At 42.8% G+C, this 17,616-nt stretch overlaps 2 long non-coding RNA genes across 3 annotated transcripts in view; both read left to right on the forward strand.

The window, feature by feature from the left end:
* LOC106028601 (uncharacterized) overlaps positions 1-17,616 on the forward strand; it is a 148,064-nt gene that overhangs the window by 15,225 nt on the left and 115,223 nt on the right. The window lies entirely within an intron of this gene.
* On the forward strand, positions 1,407-10,463 carry LOC134473310 (uncharacterized). Of its 2 annotated transcripts, XR_010043518.1 has the most exons (3): positions 1,407-8,834; positions 8,936-9,017; positions 9,361-10,463. It is a non-coding gene; the product is annotated as an uncharacterized LOC134473310 (long non-coding RNA). The 2 variants fall into 2 exon arrangements; XR_010043517.1 differs by lacking the exon at positions 1,407-8,834 and having other exon boundaries at positions 8,844-9,017.

Here is a 17,616-nt window from a genome sequence, read left to right on the forward strand (position 1 = left end):
TTATTTCACTTATGAGTATGGTTTCAAGTCACATCCATTTACCGATAAAAGCCTTGTGATCCTTCTTTATAGTTGAGCAGTACTTCACTGAATAAAAATACCACATCTGTTTTACCCATTCCTCAGTTGGTGAACATTTGGGCTGTTTCCAAGATCTGGCTATTATGAGTTGTGCTGCTATAAACATGGGTGCACATATGTCACTGTGATATGATGTTTTCAGTTCTTCTGGGAATATGCACCCAGTGGGTGCAGATCCCTGATCTTAAATTTTTCCACTGGAAAGTGAGAATATCACGAAGTATTGTGGTAAAGATAAGCATTGTAAAACCCTTTGTTTCTAGTAAACTCTGTTATTCTTAAGATATCTTCTTCTTGATGTTTGCACATTTCGAGTAGATAAAGCTTTCTACTCCTCAACTGGAATTTTCAGATCTTATGTGTGGTCTGAGTTGAGAACTGGGATTTGTCAACACTGATTGGGTAAGGAAGACTTCACTGCTTGTGAAAAACTGAGCCTATCTTTGTCTGAAGTTCCAAGCCCCTCCCCTGGCCTTTCCCATTCCAGAGTCTTTTGGGGTTCTCACAGAACATCTGTTGGAAGCTCCTGCTGTGATACATGTGGTGAGATTATCAGAAAAGCAGCCCAAAGCTGGCAGGTGCGAAAAGAGATTGTGTAGTGCCAGCTTCCCTGGACCCTGAACCCTCCTGATTGCCTGCAGCCACTACAGAGGAATTATTTAAATCTGTGCTTTAGACTGAGGGTGACTTCTTACCTAACTGCAACCTCGCGCTGGACCAAAAACAGCAGGCAAGAAGTCCGTCAGTACCGGGTTAGGACTTCAGTTCCTCAGAGGGAGATGCCGTTGAATAGTCTTTCATGCAAAATGCTTGGGACTGGCATATTTCTGATTTCAGATTTTGGAACATTTGCATAAATAGAATGAGATATCTTGGGGACAGGACCCAAGTCTGAACACAAAATTCATTTATGCTTCATTTTGTGTTATACACGCAGCATGAAGGCAATTTTACACAGTATTTTTAGTGTACCTGCCCGTTGACTGGGCCTTGTCATGTGACACCAAGTGTGGCATTTCCTGTTTGTAGTGTCATGTTAGCTTGCACAAAATTTTAGATTTTGGAGAATTTTAGATTTCTGGAATAGAGATGCTCAATTTGTAGTTTTTCTTTTAATATCTAGAAGGATATAGGCATTAAGTAATGTTTGTATCGTGAATTTTTATCAACTATCTGTGGATGAAATATGGGTTATCTATGCTGTAATATGTCGCCTTTGCAGGTAAATAAAGAACTAGCACCTTACTATACTATAGTATAGTAAGGTAGTAACTAACTACCTTACTATATGGATGGACCTATGTATTACTATCATGGTCCCACAGACATTGCATTTCTTGAACGCTTTGAGATAACTACGGTGCCAGTGGGATATTATTCCATTTTTGTTACAGAAAATCAGATTATTTTTCCAAAAACTCTTTTAAAATCTTTTTTTTTTCTGGAGTAAAAATAAAGTCTGTGACAAAGAATTGATATATAGATCCAAGACAAAATTCAAATACAACTTATAAAACTTCTGAATTCAAAGTCAATTTTTGATACTTGCAAGCCAGCTAGAGAAACATGTTCAATCCGTTTCTCTTCCACTTCCATGTTCTCTAGTTTCTCTACTAATCCACAGGGTAGATTGAATCCAAGGTTACCCTTTCCCTTGTGCTTTGTCTGCAGCTTCTCTGTATCTGTTGAAGGCATTGCTGTTCTCTAGACCATTTAGGGTTAACTCCTGGGCCAACTGTCCGTTGATTCTGTATGTAGCCTCCCTGCAGACACTTACGTCTCTAGACCTTTTGCATTTTGTGGCACTGATATCTTTGGTTGTGGCCTTCAGACTTGTCAGGAAAAAGGAAATTATAGTAGACAGGCTTGGAAGTGGCCTGCATCCTTTTGACCATGTTCTGTGGGCTCTAACCTGTCACACAGGGGCATATGGCTTTACTTGACTCTGCCTCTATGTCGAAGGCTAGAGAATGTTCTCTTTGTGCACACGAGGAAATGGAGATGGTTGGTAAGCATATAGCGTTGATCTGGCCAAATCTATCATGTTTGCTAAAACCCTCTCAATAAAATGTGTTTTATTCATATTATCATATTTAGGTTTTGATTTATAGAGTGAATCTCTGGCATTTTGAATTATTACCCATTTATCTTGATTTAGTCAATTGAGTGCATGCATAAGTATGCTGAATTCCAAAAATGAAGATAGCCAGGTCTCTGCCTTCAAGAGTTTGCCTTCTTGGAAGAGAAATAGTCATAAATAATTAGAATATAGTATAAAAGGCATAGCTATTTAAAAATTGCTAGTAAAGCATACAGGAAATAATTTCTCAATGGTGGGGATTATGTGTTGTTTGTGTATCATACAGGTCCACTGTATGTGTGAGCAGTCTTAAAAATGCTAATAAGGTGGGGCTGGGAGTTTAGCTCAGCGGCATAAGCACCTGCCTTGCAAGCAGGCGGTCGTGAGTTCGATCCCCGGTACCGATAAAAATGAAAAAGACAAAAAAAAAAAAATGCTAATAAGGAAAAAAATGAACATATTCCTAAGGAATTTGAAATACACTGAGGTGATTATAGAGGGACACATACAGATAGGGTTTTGTTTTTTCATAAGTGAGTGTCAAAATGACCACAGAAATATTAAATGACAGCTTCAGACATGTACCAACAGTAAAATGTCAGAAAGCTTTAAAGAATATTGTCAAAGTTTGCCTTCTTGTAAACTAGGAAGTGGTAAATTGAGGTAAAAACCTCTTCACAGGATTGTAAAGTATAAAATTTTACTTTTCTGGGATTTTGAGTTTGTATTCAAACTAGTTATATGTAATTTGGGTAGGTAGGGAGATTTAATAATTTAAAGTTACAAATAATAACTAAGATGCAATGAAAAAAAACTTTTGCTTAGTTCTTCTTGAACGAACTAAAAGTTCTGATCTTTCATGTACCTACTGAAAGCTTTTATTAAACTGTGAGTGAATATTGAAATCACTTGAGTAACATTTTCAGATACTTGTTTCCACATCAGATTTTGTGAATCAATCACTGGAGAGCAGCACCTTAGTTGAAAATCACTGATTTATTGTCACCCACCTCCTAGAATATCCTTACTTTGGCTTCCTATGCTGCTATAATGATTTACCATGAATTTAATGGCCTGAAATAACACATTTACTATCTCAAAGTTTTGAAGGTCAGAAGCCTAAAGTCAGTTTCACAGGGCTAAAATCAAGGTGTCCCTTGGACTGTGCCCTTTCTGGTCCATCTAAGGAAAGACCCATTTCGTTGCCTTTTCCTCTTCATGGGGTTCCTTGCGCATCTTGGCTCACAGCTCTTTCCTGGATTCACCCCAACTGCTGCTTCTGTCTTTACATCTACTACTGACCACGCTTCTCCTATGAGCCTCTCGTTAGGGGCTTTATGATTTCACTGGACCCCTTGTAGAACCTGCGATGATCTCCCAACACATAATCCTTAATTTAGTAACATCTACAAAGGCGTATTTTACCGTGTAAATTAACATAGTCACAGAGTCTAGGAAATAGGATGTCTTTAAGAAGGCTTTACTCAAACTACCACCTTTTCTTCATATGTAATTTTTAAAATATGAGAATTAGATTTATGAGGAGTCAATGAAAAGTTTAGGTGAATAGAGCATTCAACATAAGATCTGGTATAATCAGTAGTAAGGAAATATTAGATATTACACATTTTAAAATAACTTTTAAAATAGATACCCAATAAGTGCAACAGTGTCTTGTTTTGTTCCCTGCCATGTTTGTCTTGTATGTAATAAGGGTTCAAAAAAAAAAAAAAAGACCAAAGTACTCACTGCATTAGTGAGTTAATACCAAATGTTTACAGTGGGTTCATATCAGCATTTTAATGTTTTACCTGTTTCGTGTATGTATCCTCTCAATAAGCTTTAGAAACCAGAAAACTTGCAATTTTATATGTATATTATACATTTTCTAAAGCTTTTCTGTATCTACCAGAAGCTTGAGATGTTGGTGTATCTTAATAAGATAACTATTAAGTTAGTTTCTTAATTTAATATAAAGTCAGATTGGGGTTATGAATAAAATATGAAATAATTTTATAAAATTAGTCCTATAAACATATTGTGTAACTTTTCCACAACACCTCTAATAAGTTCTACAGTTTTGCACAGAAAGAATACTCAGCATACAGCAGAAAAACCGGCGGGAAAGGAAAGCTGGCTTCCCAGATGACCCTCAGCACTGCCTTGATGGACTTTTCCCTAACACACAAATTGATCCTCTGCCTTTAAGACTCACACATCTCATTCTATCAGTTCTGAAAGTGGATCTCCTTATCAGTAATAGGAACATACTGGTCAACCTTTGTGGAAACGATGTATAAAGTCAGAAGGCCAAACTTAAATTGCAAAGAGAAATAGATTTGAAAGGTAAAATAATTCAATTAGCATAGTCAGCACTTTCTTTTTGAGGCAGATATTTGAGGAAGTCAAATTATAAACATCAGGTCACCTGAAGAGCATGACTTCTGAAGATGAGCTGTTTATAACTTGGACCTTGAATGACCTCAGGTTACAACTCCCTAGATAGGGCCAGTTTAACTGAGGGAGCTGTTATCCTGAAAGTTCCCTGGCCAAGTCCCATTTCCCTGTACTCTGAGATGTTGGACCTTTTCCTACAACCATGTGACTTCACTTTTACTGCAGTTTCATTGCTGTTCTTTCTCTATAGTTAATGCAGTATTTTGAGTAACAAAAGTTAAATTATCAAAAATAATTTTATAGCAGAAAATCTATTCCAAACTTATCCCTAACTCTTATAAATAACAAGAATTGCTTATGTGCATCTTATATCCACAGAGGAGAAGGGAGAATATAGCAGTGTTGTTGAAGTCTTCTGGAGAAGAAGTCAGGCTTATCTTCACTAAACCGTCTTATGCTGTAATTCATCTCAGGTCACTTAATTCATCTAAGGTCTAACAACATGGTTCTAGCAATATTTGCATACCCATCAGCTCTTAAAGGTATCACACTGTTAAGGCTACTGACAAGAAGTGAGAAAGAAGACCATTTGCAAGGCACTGATAATTAAATTTTATGTTAGTAACTGGAATTTTATAATATCCAGTTAATGTAACTCAGGGAAATGCAAATTTTTGCCACTTTTATCAGTCTAGAGCAGTCAGGATTAAACAGAAATGCGAATAAGCATTTTTGAAGGATAAATCTTGGTTCATAATCTTTATTGAGTCAAAGCTAAAGTCCATAGGTTACATGGTATAATTTACTAAATCTACAGATTTTAGGAGGAACAAGCCAAACCTTTGTCAGGACCTGGCTTTAACTATGATCTCCAAAGTAGATCACCAAGATCTCTTAACAAGATGTCCTAGTAACAGTGATGAAGGAGGTGTACCATTTCCCAGATTTCTGCTTTGTGGTGTCATAATTTAGTCATTGTTGACAAATAAGTCCTGAGGTCTGTCCAGTTGCTGGGCCATTGTGGTGAGTAGGAAAACCCAGTGTGGCATTATAATTCTGTGATGTTGACTAATTAATACAAAATAAACATTGGGTCTGGCTTCGAGGTATTACATCAGTTCTGTTGCTATGATAAAATACCTGAGAGAGGTGTAGAAGGAAAAACATATTTTAAGTCATGGTTTCAGTTCACGGTTGGCTGCCTTCATTGATTTTAGGCCTGTGGTAAGGCAGAGACTTCATGGAAGAAGGGTACGACAGAGAAAACTGGTCACCTCCTGGAAATCTGAAAGGAGAGTAAGGAAGAGAGACGGAGAAGGGTGGGACAGAGATGGAAAAGGAGGAGGAGGGCAAACTGGGCACAAGTTATGGTCCTCAAGGTTATGGGCACAAAGTTATGGTCCTCAACTTCAACTAAGTCTCACCCTTCAGTAGCTCATCAGATTTTGAACAAATCAATGGATTAACCCATTAATGAAGTTAGAGCCCTCATGATCTAATTACTTCTCCAGCTTCCCCTCTGAGTACTACTGCAGCGGGGACAAAATGTTCAATGCATGAGTTTTGGGGAACATTTCTGATTCAAATCATAGCACAGTATCCTTCCCAGAGAAAGCAGTATGGAAGAAAAAACACATATATGCCCCTCAGAAGTGAGACTGACCTCACATCTGGACTTTCTGCAGCAAGGAGCTTTCCAACTTGATATAGAAGCCTTAGAAGCCAGCCAGTGACGGATTGGCGTGGAATTCAGCTGATGAGCCTGATAGAACCACACAGGGCGTGGCTACGGCAAACTTGTACTGTTCCTTGCCTTTGACGTTCGATCTGTGTCCTCTGGCTTCGTAAACAGGTTGCTCTGCCTGTCAAAGCATCTGGAGAGTGTCCAGTGTCTCTTATAGTTCTTTCATTGCAGGTGAGGGCAGTTTCTTTTTTGTCACTTAAAAAAAATTTTGGTGCATTGGGTCACATGATCGTGATCACATTCATCATACAAAATTTGCACTGTGAGGGCACCATTACACAAATAGTAAAGGCACGGTTACAGAATAGCAAACTTACAGACAGTTGTAGTAAATTAAACCTTAAATAGTGGCCTCTGCCTGTGCTCTTGCTGCTTGTCACGTAAGCACCAATCAGCTAAACTCAGTCAGCCTCGCCTGTCTGGGTCTAGCTGCTTTTCTTCTGATAATGCACTGAGTCAATTTGACTGTTCCCAGCGTGAAAAGAATATGTATTGTTACCATCTTGCTTCAAAGACTTTGGTTGGGGCAGAGTGGCTCAATCAGGGATACTTACCTTTACTTGCTCCACTCCAACCTCTTCCCCTTGCCCCGACCTAATTCATGTAACCAGTCATCTGTCATCTGCCTTGTACTTCCTGCTTGCAAACTGTATTTAAACTGAACTCAAAGCTGACTCACTGCTGGTGATTGATTGATTGATTGATTGACTGGTTGATTTTGTCTTTTTGAGACAGGGTCTCTCTATGCAGTTCAGGCTGGCCTTGAGCTCACTTTGTAGCCCAGGCTAGTCTCGAACCCACAACAACCCTCCTGCCTCAGCCTCCCAAATGCTGGGATTACAGGCATGCACTATCACGTCCAGTGGTTTGGATTCTGCTAACATCCCCCAGCCTGATGATGTTAAACTCAGTAAAGTTGCCTTCTAGATCCCTCAGTGTAGAGAGACTTCCATCCAATTTGATATTGGTTTTTCTGCAACATTTGGTGTGTTGGCCAGGATGGCACCTTGCTGGCCACTTAGACTATTGATGTAGGCCTGCTGGCCACTGCTGGGGTCCATCCCCTTATCTGTGGACGAGAAGGCATGCCCTCCAGAATTTTCTGAGTCTTCTTAGCAATCAAGAGAGCGGGCTTCTGTGCAACAGTAGAGACCTCATTAGACCCTGAGAGGAGTCACAGGACAACTGCACCAGGCATTCAGATAAGGTAGGCCTGCCCTGGGTTGTGTGTGGCAGTAAGCCTGTTTACCTGCTTTTTACCTTCCCCATGATGGATGAAGGAAGACCCTGAGGACTCCTTAACATCTCACACCTGTTCCAGATGTTGTCACAAGGCTATCTGCATAGCCTAACTTTATGTCATGACCTGGTCACCCAGGACCTGGCCACCTGGGCCAAGTCACACTGTGCCACTGCTTGTATTGACGATATTATGTTACCTTATTGTCTTGAGGATTTGAAAGTCACTGTGAAATATCTGGAGAAAGCTTTGCTGGCACAGGGGTGGGATTAAATGCAGGCAAGGTCCAGGGACCTGGCTTATCTGTCAAATTCTTGAGCGTTCTATGGTCGGGATGTTAGGGCACAAATGTATGATAGTAAAGGCACGGTTATAGAATAGAAAACTTGTAAACATGTTATAGTAATTGTTAGCCTCTGCCTTGCTCCTGCTGCCTGTCACATAAACACCCTGCTAAATGCAGTCAGCCTTGACTGTTTGAGTCCAGTTGCTCTTCTTCTGATAATGCGCTGGGCCAATTTGACTATTCAGCTCATGTTTCCCTTAATTAAGAAAATATATTACTTCTAACTGGCTTCCAGCACTTTTAATGAGGCAATGTAACCCAGTCTAAGATACTTTTTAATGGTTTTCTCCACCTGAACCCGCTCCTTTCATCCCCAAGATGTTCCTATGTTATGATAAACAATTCCTTTTTAAGAAAATATATTTAGAGTTAATTTTCCTGGCAATATATGACATATTCAATTCATGTAACCAACCATATAATACTTTGTACTTCCTGCTTGTTAACCATATTTCAACTAGACTTGAAGTTGGTTCTTTGCTAGTGACTGGGACTTGGTCCCACCAGTCCGCTGGCATAATAAATGGTTCTCTTCTCTAACGCCTCAGTGCAGAGAGTCTTCCATTTGGTTTGATATTGGTTTTTCTGTAACATTCTGGTGCATTTGGCCAGGAAGACACTATGCTGACCGCTTAAGGTTATAGTATAGGCATGTCACTTTCTTCCTGGGTTTATCCCCCATCTGCATGGGCCTGTTTATGGAGTCTCCTTGGCAGTCGAGGGATACAGGCCTTGCTGGACAGTGCAGCCCTCAGCAGACCTTGGGAGGAGTCAGACTGTGATGAGGGCTGGGCCCTTTGATATGGTAAGGGATACTCCTGGTCATGTTCTGCAGTTTACCTCGGTAACCTGCTTGTTGCCATCCTGTGGGCGAAGCAGGACCTGATCACTCCTCAAGATGACCTCTTCTGTCACCTGTTCCAGTTCAGAGGCAGCCACTGTTCCGGTTAGTCTTGCTCCTCGGGTTGGAGGGGGGAATGTACTCCCATAGTCAGCCTGTTTACCTGTGCATCTACCTGCTTATTACTGCTCCACTGTGGCTGCAAGAGGACCCAGTCACTCCTTAACAGCTACGTCTGACACCTGCTCTGGATCCAGCTCTTGTTTTAGTCAGAGCAGTCAACTGCAGGTATGGTTCCAGTTAGATTTGCCCGTGGGCTTGGGAGTGGATAAGTATTAACTTCTGTGTGCCTATGTGTGAATGTGTGCATATATGTGTACAAAATAAATTATATAAGTCCAAGGTCTCCTGGACACAGTTGGGAACTGAAAAAATGTTTGAAAACAAAGAGTAATTGACTGTAATGAGTAAAGACATTAAAAAACTGCTTAGCTTTAAACACTGGAATCTATAGGTGGGGTGATGCAGACAGGATAATAAAAAGAGAAAGAAAGAAAAACTGTCCACCTGAAAAGCCAGATGGTCTGATGGCTAAGTAAAAACCGGAATTGTCTTTTCCTTTCAAATACAGGAAGGACCCAAGATGGAGCCAAGCTCTCTTCCTGGCTTTGCGAGCCCTAAGTCTCGTCCATTCTTGACATCACCAGCCTGGCACTGCCTGTGGGCATCTGAAAGCTGGAGCAACTCCAGCCCTAGAGGAATAATAGCCAGAATCCTCTGAAGCCTAAGAAAGTCTTGGAGGAGAAATCAAATTACAAATTTTAACTGAAAATTGTACTTTTGTTTTTCAGTTTGAGCTCATATAAATAAATTTCTTGTACATTCTAAAGTTTTGAATTTACTAGGTTAACTTGTTCTTTTCCCTACTCTGTTGTTTTAAAAACACTGATTCAAAGTTTCTCAGAAGTCCATTGGCAGTTGGTCAAGTTTACTATCTGAGAAAAAAAAGGGACACTTTTAGGCTACAAAGTGAGCTCAAGGCCAGCCTGAACTGCATAAAGAGACCCTGTCTCAAAAAGACAAAAAGACACACACACACACACACACACACACACACACACACAAAGGAGACACTTTAAAGTTCAAGCAGCTACAGGCAAGTTTATTATGGAAAGTATAAGAAGGCTATAAATGTAAAAGGTATGCATTTGGTATGAGAGGAATCTACATGACAGAAGCCTTGTCCTGCTAGAGATAAGGGCGATCATGACAAGAGTAGAAAGCTTATGTATGACGAGGAAAGCTTGTGAAAGTAGTTTATTACAATAAAATACATGTATGTTCACTTGTTAATTTGGTGGAGCTCAGATTGATCCTTCTAAAAATGCTCATGAGGGAAACGGTCAAATCAACATGAGATTACCAGTTAAATGATAGCCTTTTAAAAGCTTATGTGATGTTTATGCTGTGTGTTACTTTACTCCGTACTAAGATGGTCACTTCAATGTATTATAAAAGTGATGTTATCATGATTGGCAAGCTGAAATATGTGTGGCCTCTGATCTCAGCTTTCCTTGAAAAACTGTATAACTTATATCTGTTAACACTCTGCAGGGTTTCAGCTGCTAGAACAGTGATGGTTGACAGAAAATAACAGTCCTTTGCCATGCTTTATATTTCAAAGTACTTGATATTTAGATAAAATTATAATAAATAAACCCACTGCAATCCTAACGCCACTGATTGTCTCTTCTGGGTGTTCAACAACTAAAACTTAGAGGCCAAAAACTAAAAAGGTGAGTACGCTAAGAGAAACAAAATGTGCCCCCAGTCAGTATACTCCAGTTTATTAGTTGTCCTCTTAATAGTTCCTGTTCTGGATCTGATTGCTCTTGTCTCTTGAAAACGGCTGGCTGCTGTGATACACAGTTGGTCACTATGATGATAGATTGTCAGACTGCTAAAATGTACCTCTCTTGCCTGTAAACCCAGTTCAAGATCCTTGAGCTGTCAATACCGCTGTGTTTGCCCTCACACTTTTGGACTGCGTTGGCTTCTGTATGCTTGCTCAGACTGTTAGTCCCTGGGAGAGGCCAGTCGCCTCCCTGTCTGCAACACTGGACTCAGGGTCAGAAAATGGCCCCTCTGTTTATGGTCCATGCTGCCGCCACCCTCTTAATCAAGGAGGCAAACAAATTGACTTTGGGACTTTGAGAAAAATCATCCTGTGGTGGCTGTGGAAACAGCACCCAAGACAAGGGAAAATCCTGGGGAATGACTGATGAGCGACCGTGGCCTCATCACGGCCACCTGCATCCATCTTCTTGACAGCTTGGAAGTCCTCAAGGGACTGGCACACAGTCTGTTTGGAGCCTGAGGATGTCTTGCAAGCCTTAAAAAGAATTAAAATGAAAAGAAAATGAAACAGTGCCTGTGCGCTGCTGCAGCTATGAGACAATGGGGCTGGAAACAAGCAATCAGGACCACAAGAAATCTTTCAAGTAGTCAATTTAGGCAGCGCCTCCTCCATGAGATGGGTTTGTAGATGTGCCAAGGGCAGTCCTGCAAGCAGATCATCAGCTGTGATAGGTTGGTTGATAGCAGCAGCTCACCTGGCTTGGGAGAATCCAGGTGACCTGGGAGCAAGTCACTATCTAGGCTTGATAATCATGCTACATCAAATGGGCATATGGCAGACGATGTTTGCATTGGAGCTCCACAGCCCAGGAGAGGAACTGCTGATGGCATCCACAGAGGACATGATCCTTGCGAGTGTGCTGGCTGTTACAGTGGTATCTCTTCTAACCCCTTTACAGATCACCCAATTCATGCTGCTGTTGATGCCTTGGCCGGATGAGAGTTGTGGAAGTGAAAGGCCAAGGTAAGATGAGATCTATAACTGTACTGGGATAAAGAGAACGAGGGAGGCCCCTGAAGAACAGGGCTGTCCTCTCACAGGCAGGCTGTGGGGCCACTGAAGGTCAGTTGGTGTCAGATCTAAACAGATCTGCTGGCTGCTGGCCTAGCTGCAGATAAGTTAGATGGCAGCCTTTGGATGTGTCGATGACCCTGTGGAGGTAGTTACACCCTGAGCAACAATGCTGGCCAATGAGCGAGGGGCCAGAAGGCCAAGGCAGCCCTGGTGAAGCTAAAGCATGTGACACTGGCCTCCTTTTAATATGATTAGGAGGCAGGCCATGCTACCCAGGTCTTGGTGGGGAGGGGTGCTCCTAGGAGACTGGAGGCCCCTGTGGAATTGACTATTTACTGATCCCCCAAAATTTACTGGACTGTTTACTGTGCAATGCGTACTATCTTGATGGATACCAGAGCTGAGTCAACACTAATGTGTGACAAACCAGACTGTTTTACAGGACCTGTTGCATACATAAAATGATACAGAGATCACTACATCATGGTCAAGAAACCCAGGTGACTTTGGTTATCAGGTGATTACCCCTATGCCTGTATGATGTTTATGATTTCCCAGTTGCTGAATGTATGCTGGGTGGGGGGACATACTGACTGGTGCTCAACTCAACACCACATGGCACTGACTCTCCCACAGGCCACATGGATTGTTGCATAACACACGAGCTGCCTGGAGACCATAAGGAGATAGGACAGCCTGTCTTGGAATTAAAAAAAAAAAGGCAGGGTGATAGTCCCTACACAGAACCTTTCAGTATGGTCCATGCAGAAACCAGACAGGTTGTGGCAACTGCAAAGTCTCACTCAGATGCCAGCAGTCAGGACCAATTTGCCTTCACCCATGAGAGCAGGCAGTGGACCTTCCAGATGTTACCACAAAGCTATTTGCATATCTCAACTTTGCATCATGGCCTGCTGGCCCAGGAACTGGACACCTGGGCCACGACACACACACTGTGTCACTGCTTTATATTGATGTTATGTTAACCTGATTGCCTTGAAGATCTAAAAGCCACCATGCACAATCTGAAGAAAGCTTTGCTGACATGGGGGTGAACCATAGATGAAGATAAGGTCCAAGGAATTGGCTTGCCCATCATATTCTTGGGTGCTGTATGGTTGGGTAAGACCAGACACCACCGACTCCTTTTACTAATGGACTTCCTGTGGTGGTCCCCTGCTTCCTGAGGTATGAAGGAGCCAAAGAGAATAATTTGGAAAGGAAAAAATTATTTATTAAAGGCCTGGCGATAGCCTCCATTAGCCAATATGGAAGACTGCACGCTTAACAGCTAACGGGCAGGATTTTTATCCTGTAAAACTGCAAACAGCTGCTGGTCTCACAATGCAGGGGGGTAGAGTTTGCGGCGCACTACAGAACAAGAATGTGGCGGTTACATTTCTTGGGAAGAACAAGGTTCAGGTGGGCTAACGAGCAAGTTATAGATTAGGCAAACATCTGCTCTTAGAGTTACCTTTGGTAGGTTACAACATTCCCCACTGATTTTATGTCTGCTTCCCCAAATCTTTGGGGAAGACTTGAGAACTAATCTTGATGGTGAACCGGTAACACTTCATAACCTTGGTGGCGTAACACCATCAGCTTCACATCTTGTACTTGCTGCCTGATAAAGGTAGTTAGCCTACTGACTATACAGGGGCCTATTAAAACCAAGCACTCCTAGCAACAGTCCAAGCAAGGGCAGAAGATAAGGCAGGATTCCATTCCAGACACTCCAAAGGGGGTTTTCAGATAGCTCTCTCCTTTTTACCAGGTTTTCAGGAGGTTTAGCCCTCTTCTATTTTGAAGGACCACTTCAGCTAACGAATCTATCTGATCCTGAATGTCCTGAATGGTACTAGATAATACCTGTACATTAATGATCTGGTTGGAAAGTTGAACAGAGACCCCTATTCCTGCTGCCCCCATACCCAGGGCTCCTGATATTCCCAGGCCTACCAATAAAGGAATAATCCAGGCTAGGAATGGGGACAGGCTCATCCTGGGTAAAACCTCTATGTCAGGCAACAGGACAGCTGTTCTTTGCTTACAGGAGGTCAAAACTCATTGTGTGAGGTTGGTAACAGCGCCATTAAAGTCCCCAGTAGTGGGATAGAAGGGACAAAAGCAAGCAAGTTAAAGCAGCACATGCCTGATACAATTTAGTTATGTGTAGTCAATTTTAACTTTAAGGGGTTACCAGTCTGCTGCACAGTCCATTCGTCCTGGGAAGGTGGGTCTCCTTGGGTGTCCAGACCTTCACATGAGAGTGGTAGATCCGAGGTGTTTTTTTTTTTTTTTGTCTTTTTCCTTTTTATTGGTACCAGGGATCGAACTCACGACTGCCTGCTTGCAAGGCAGGCGCTTATGCCACAGAGCTAAATCCCCAGACCGATCCAAGGTGTTTTTCCAGCCACCTTCACTGCAGTGGGAGAGCTGAGGACCATGGTGTAGGGTCCCTAGCGAGGCTCATGGGTGTCTCGTTGGTGACACTTGACTAGGACCAGAGTACTGGGTTCCACCAGTGGGCTGGACTCAGAGTGAGAGTCTACTGGAGGATGCTTTAGCCTAAATAACCAATGTATAGAGGTCAAGATGGGTTGAAGAGCCTGCAGGGACTTAATGAGATCTTGGTTAGTCAATTCCGCCAATTTTTCCTTAGAGAGTTTTGGAATGAGAGGAGGGGGCCTCTCCTACATTGCTTCAAAAGGGGATATATGAGAAACATAAGGAGTACATCGGGTCCGCAGGAGGGTAAAAGGAAGGAGACTTACCCAATTATTGCTGGTTTCTAGAGACAGCTTTGTAATCATAATTTTTAATGTCTGATTCATCCTCTCTACTTGCCCTGAGCTTTGAGGCTGGTACCTGCATTGAAGTTTCTAATCAACCTGTAAGGCCTGGGTTAGTTTTGGAGTTATCTGGGCTATGAAAGCTGGACCATTGTCAGACCCCATATATAAGGGTAGGTCGAAATGAAGAATGATCTCATATAACAACTTTTTAACCACTGTGAAAGCTGACTCTGACCTGGTCGAAAATGCCTCCACTCACCCAGTGAAGGTGTCGACCATCACTACTGGTAGGTATTTGTGTCCCTGGATACCCGGCTTCTTCATTTCAGTAAAGTCTATTTCCCAGTGTTCTCCTGGGGAAGTTCCCGGAAAATGAGTAGTTTCCATGTGGAGCTGTCGTTTTGGGTTAACTATTTGACATTGAGGACATCTTGAACTGGCAGCCGCTGTCAGTTTGGACAGCTGGGGTATAAAGAATCGGTCCCGAAAGAGCTTGGCTAGTTCTGATCCTCCCAAATGAGTGGACTGATGAGCTTGCTGAATGAGCTCCCGTCTGAGGACTTCAGGCAGCAAGATTCCCTTATCTGGTAACTGATACCAGCCTCCTGGAGTGTCAGGCTTCGCCTGGAGTTGGGTGGCCAAGTGGAGGTCCTTTTGTGTATACACAGGTTCTGATAACGTGGGAGGCATCAGCAAGAGGGTAGGCGTGGTTTCCTCCATGTCCCCTTTTTCAGACCCCACTAATTTTATGGCAGCTTCTTTGGCTGCCATATCAGCCAAATTGTTTCCCCTGATAAGGGGCTCATCTCCTTTTTGGTGAGCCTTGCAATGTATGATGGCCACTTTCTCAGGTAACCAAATTGTTGCCAGCAGGTCTAATATTTGGGGGGCATTTTTTATTTTATCTCCTGCTGACGTCAATAGTCCTCTCTCCTGATAAACTGCTCCATGAGCGGTAGCAAAAGCATATCTGCTATCGGTGTAGATGTTAATCTGCTTAACCTTCAGCCAGTTTCAAGGCTTTTGTCAAAGCGATGAGTTCAGCTCGCTGAGCAGAAGTGCCAGAGTCCAGCCTCTGTGCCCACAAAATTTGGTTCTGGGAGGTCACAGCCACCCATGCAACTCATTTACCTTGGTACATGTAGCTGAATGATGGTTCCCCTTCTAGAGGTTTGTCGATCAGGTTGGATCGAAGGCTCGTAGCTGTCAATCAAGGTGGAGCATTCATGGTATGGGGCTGACGGATCCTCATCGGGCAGCAGTTTGGCTGGATTCAGGGCCGCCAAGGACTTGAAAACAACAGAGTTAGGATCTAAAAGCAGTGTGTGGTAACGCATTATCCTTGCATTCAATAGCCACCAATCTGGAGGGGCCCGGATAAGAGTCTCAAGGGAGTGAGAGGTTACCACAGTGACCTGGCCAAAGGCGAGCTTTTAAGTTTCCTTTATCGACATAGCCACCGCAACAATGATCCTTAAGCATGGTGGCCAACCGGCGGCCACTGCATCCAGCCTCTTAGAGAGATATGCTATTGGTCTCTGCCAGGGCCCCAGTTCCTGGGTTATTACTCCCTTTGCAATCCCTCTCAGCTCATCCACATACAAGAAAAATGGCTTGTTTATGTTAGGGAGTCCTAGTGTGGGGGCATCCGCTAGGGCCTGCCTCAATTGTTGGAAGGCTGTCTCTTGCAGGTCTGTTCATTCCAGTGGGCCCTGCATTTGCCCTTTTAAAGAGTCATATAGTGGCTGGGCTATCTCAGCAAAGTTTGATATCCAGAGCCTACAATATCCAACTGCACCAAGAAACTCATGGACTTGCTTTTTGGTTTTTGGTGCCGGTATCTGTAGGATGGCTTGAACCCTTTTATTTGAAAGGGTCCTTTTTCCGCCTTGTAATTGATATCCCAGGTAAGTCACTGTCTGCTGGCATATCTGTGCCTTTTTTGCTGAAACCTTGGATCCCAAATCATTTAAAGTTATTAACAGGGCCTTGGTTGCTTCCTTGTCATCCTCAAAGGTTTTAACAACTACTAATAAATCATCAACATACTGCAAAAGTATGACCTCTGGGTGATCTTCTCGATATCCCATCAGGTCCCTAGCTAAGACCTCATCAAATAAAGTGGGAGCATTTTTAAAACCTTGTGGTAAACACGTCCAAGTCAACTGTTCTGTTACTCCAGTCCCTGGATCAGTCCATTCAAAAGCAAAAATGGGTTGACTTAACCGGAGCCACTGGGAGGGTGAAGAAAGCATCTTTTAGGTCTAAGACTGAGTACCAGATGTACTCTGGGCTCAAAAGGCTCAGCAGGGTGTAGGGATTAGGAACAGTTGGATGCAAAGTAACCACTCGCCTGTTGACTTCCCGGAGGTCTTGCACTGGCCAATAATCTTGGGTCCTCGGCTTCTGGACTGGGAGCAATGGTATATTCCAGGGAAAGATGCAAGGTACAAGAAGCTTATTATCTTTTAATCTAGCAATATGTTTTGCAATTCATTGACGGGCCTGTAAACTTATTGGATATTGTTTAAGGCGGATGGCAGACACCTGGGGCAACAACTCTATTACCAGAGGAACTTGATTTATTGCCAGACCAGGGGTGTTATTTTCAGCCCAGAATCCTGGTATCTCCTCTTGCCAAGCCTACAGGAGATCTCTATCAGTCTCTGGAGTGGGATCATCTCCCAGCAGGAGATGGTTTTCCCCTTCAGGAAAGAAGGCAAGCACCTTGATTTGTTCCCCAGGTGTTGTTCCCAGAATCAGTTGTGGGGTCTCTGCCTGAAAACTCAATTGGACTTTTAACTTATGAAGAAGGTCTCTTCCTAGCAGTGGATCGGGCATTCTGGAACCCATAGAAATTCATGCATAGTGGTCTTTTGTCTAGGGTGAGTTAATGGCTGCCACCTTAGGGTATGATTTTTGCCCTCTGGTGGCGCCAACCATATTTACTTTATTGTCAGTCAGAGTTCCCAACGGTTGAGTTAGAACAGAATAAGTTGTGCCTGTGTCCACCAGGAAATGTACTGGTTTTCCCCCCACTTGCAAGGTCATCTGGGGCTTGGGGGTGGGGGGCATCTGAGCCCTGACGCCTCATTGTTGGCTCAACAAAGTCTTAGCATCCCTTTCCATTTTTGCCTTTAACTTGGGGCAGTCCTTTTGC

This window comes from Cavia porcellus, unplaced genomic scaffold (assembly GCF_034190915.1).
Source record: "Cavia porcellus strain 051 isolate PalLab524CR breed Dunkin Hartley unplaced genomic scaffold, mCavPor4.1 scaffold_26, whole genome shotgun sequence".
Taxonomy (NCBI): domain Eukaryota; kingdom Metazoa; phylum Chordata; class Mammalia; order Rodentia; family Caviidae; genus Cavia; species Cavia porcellus.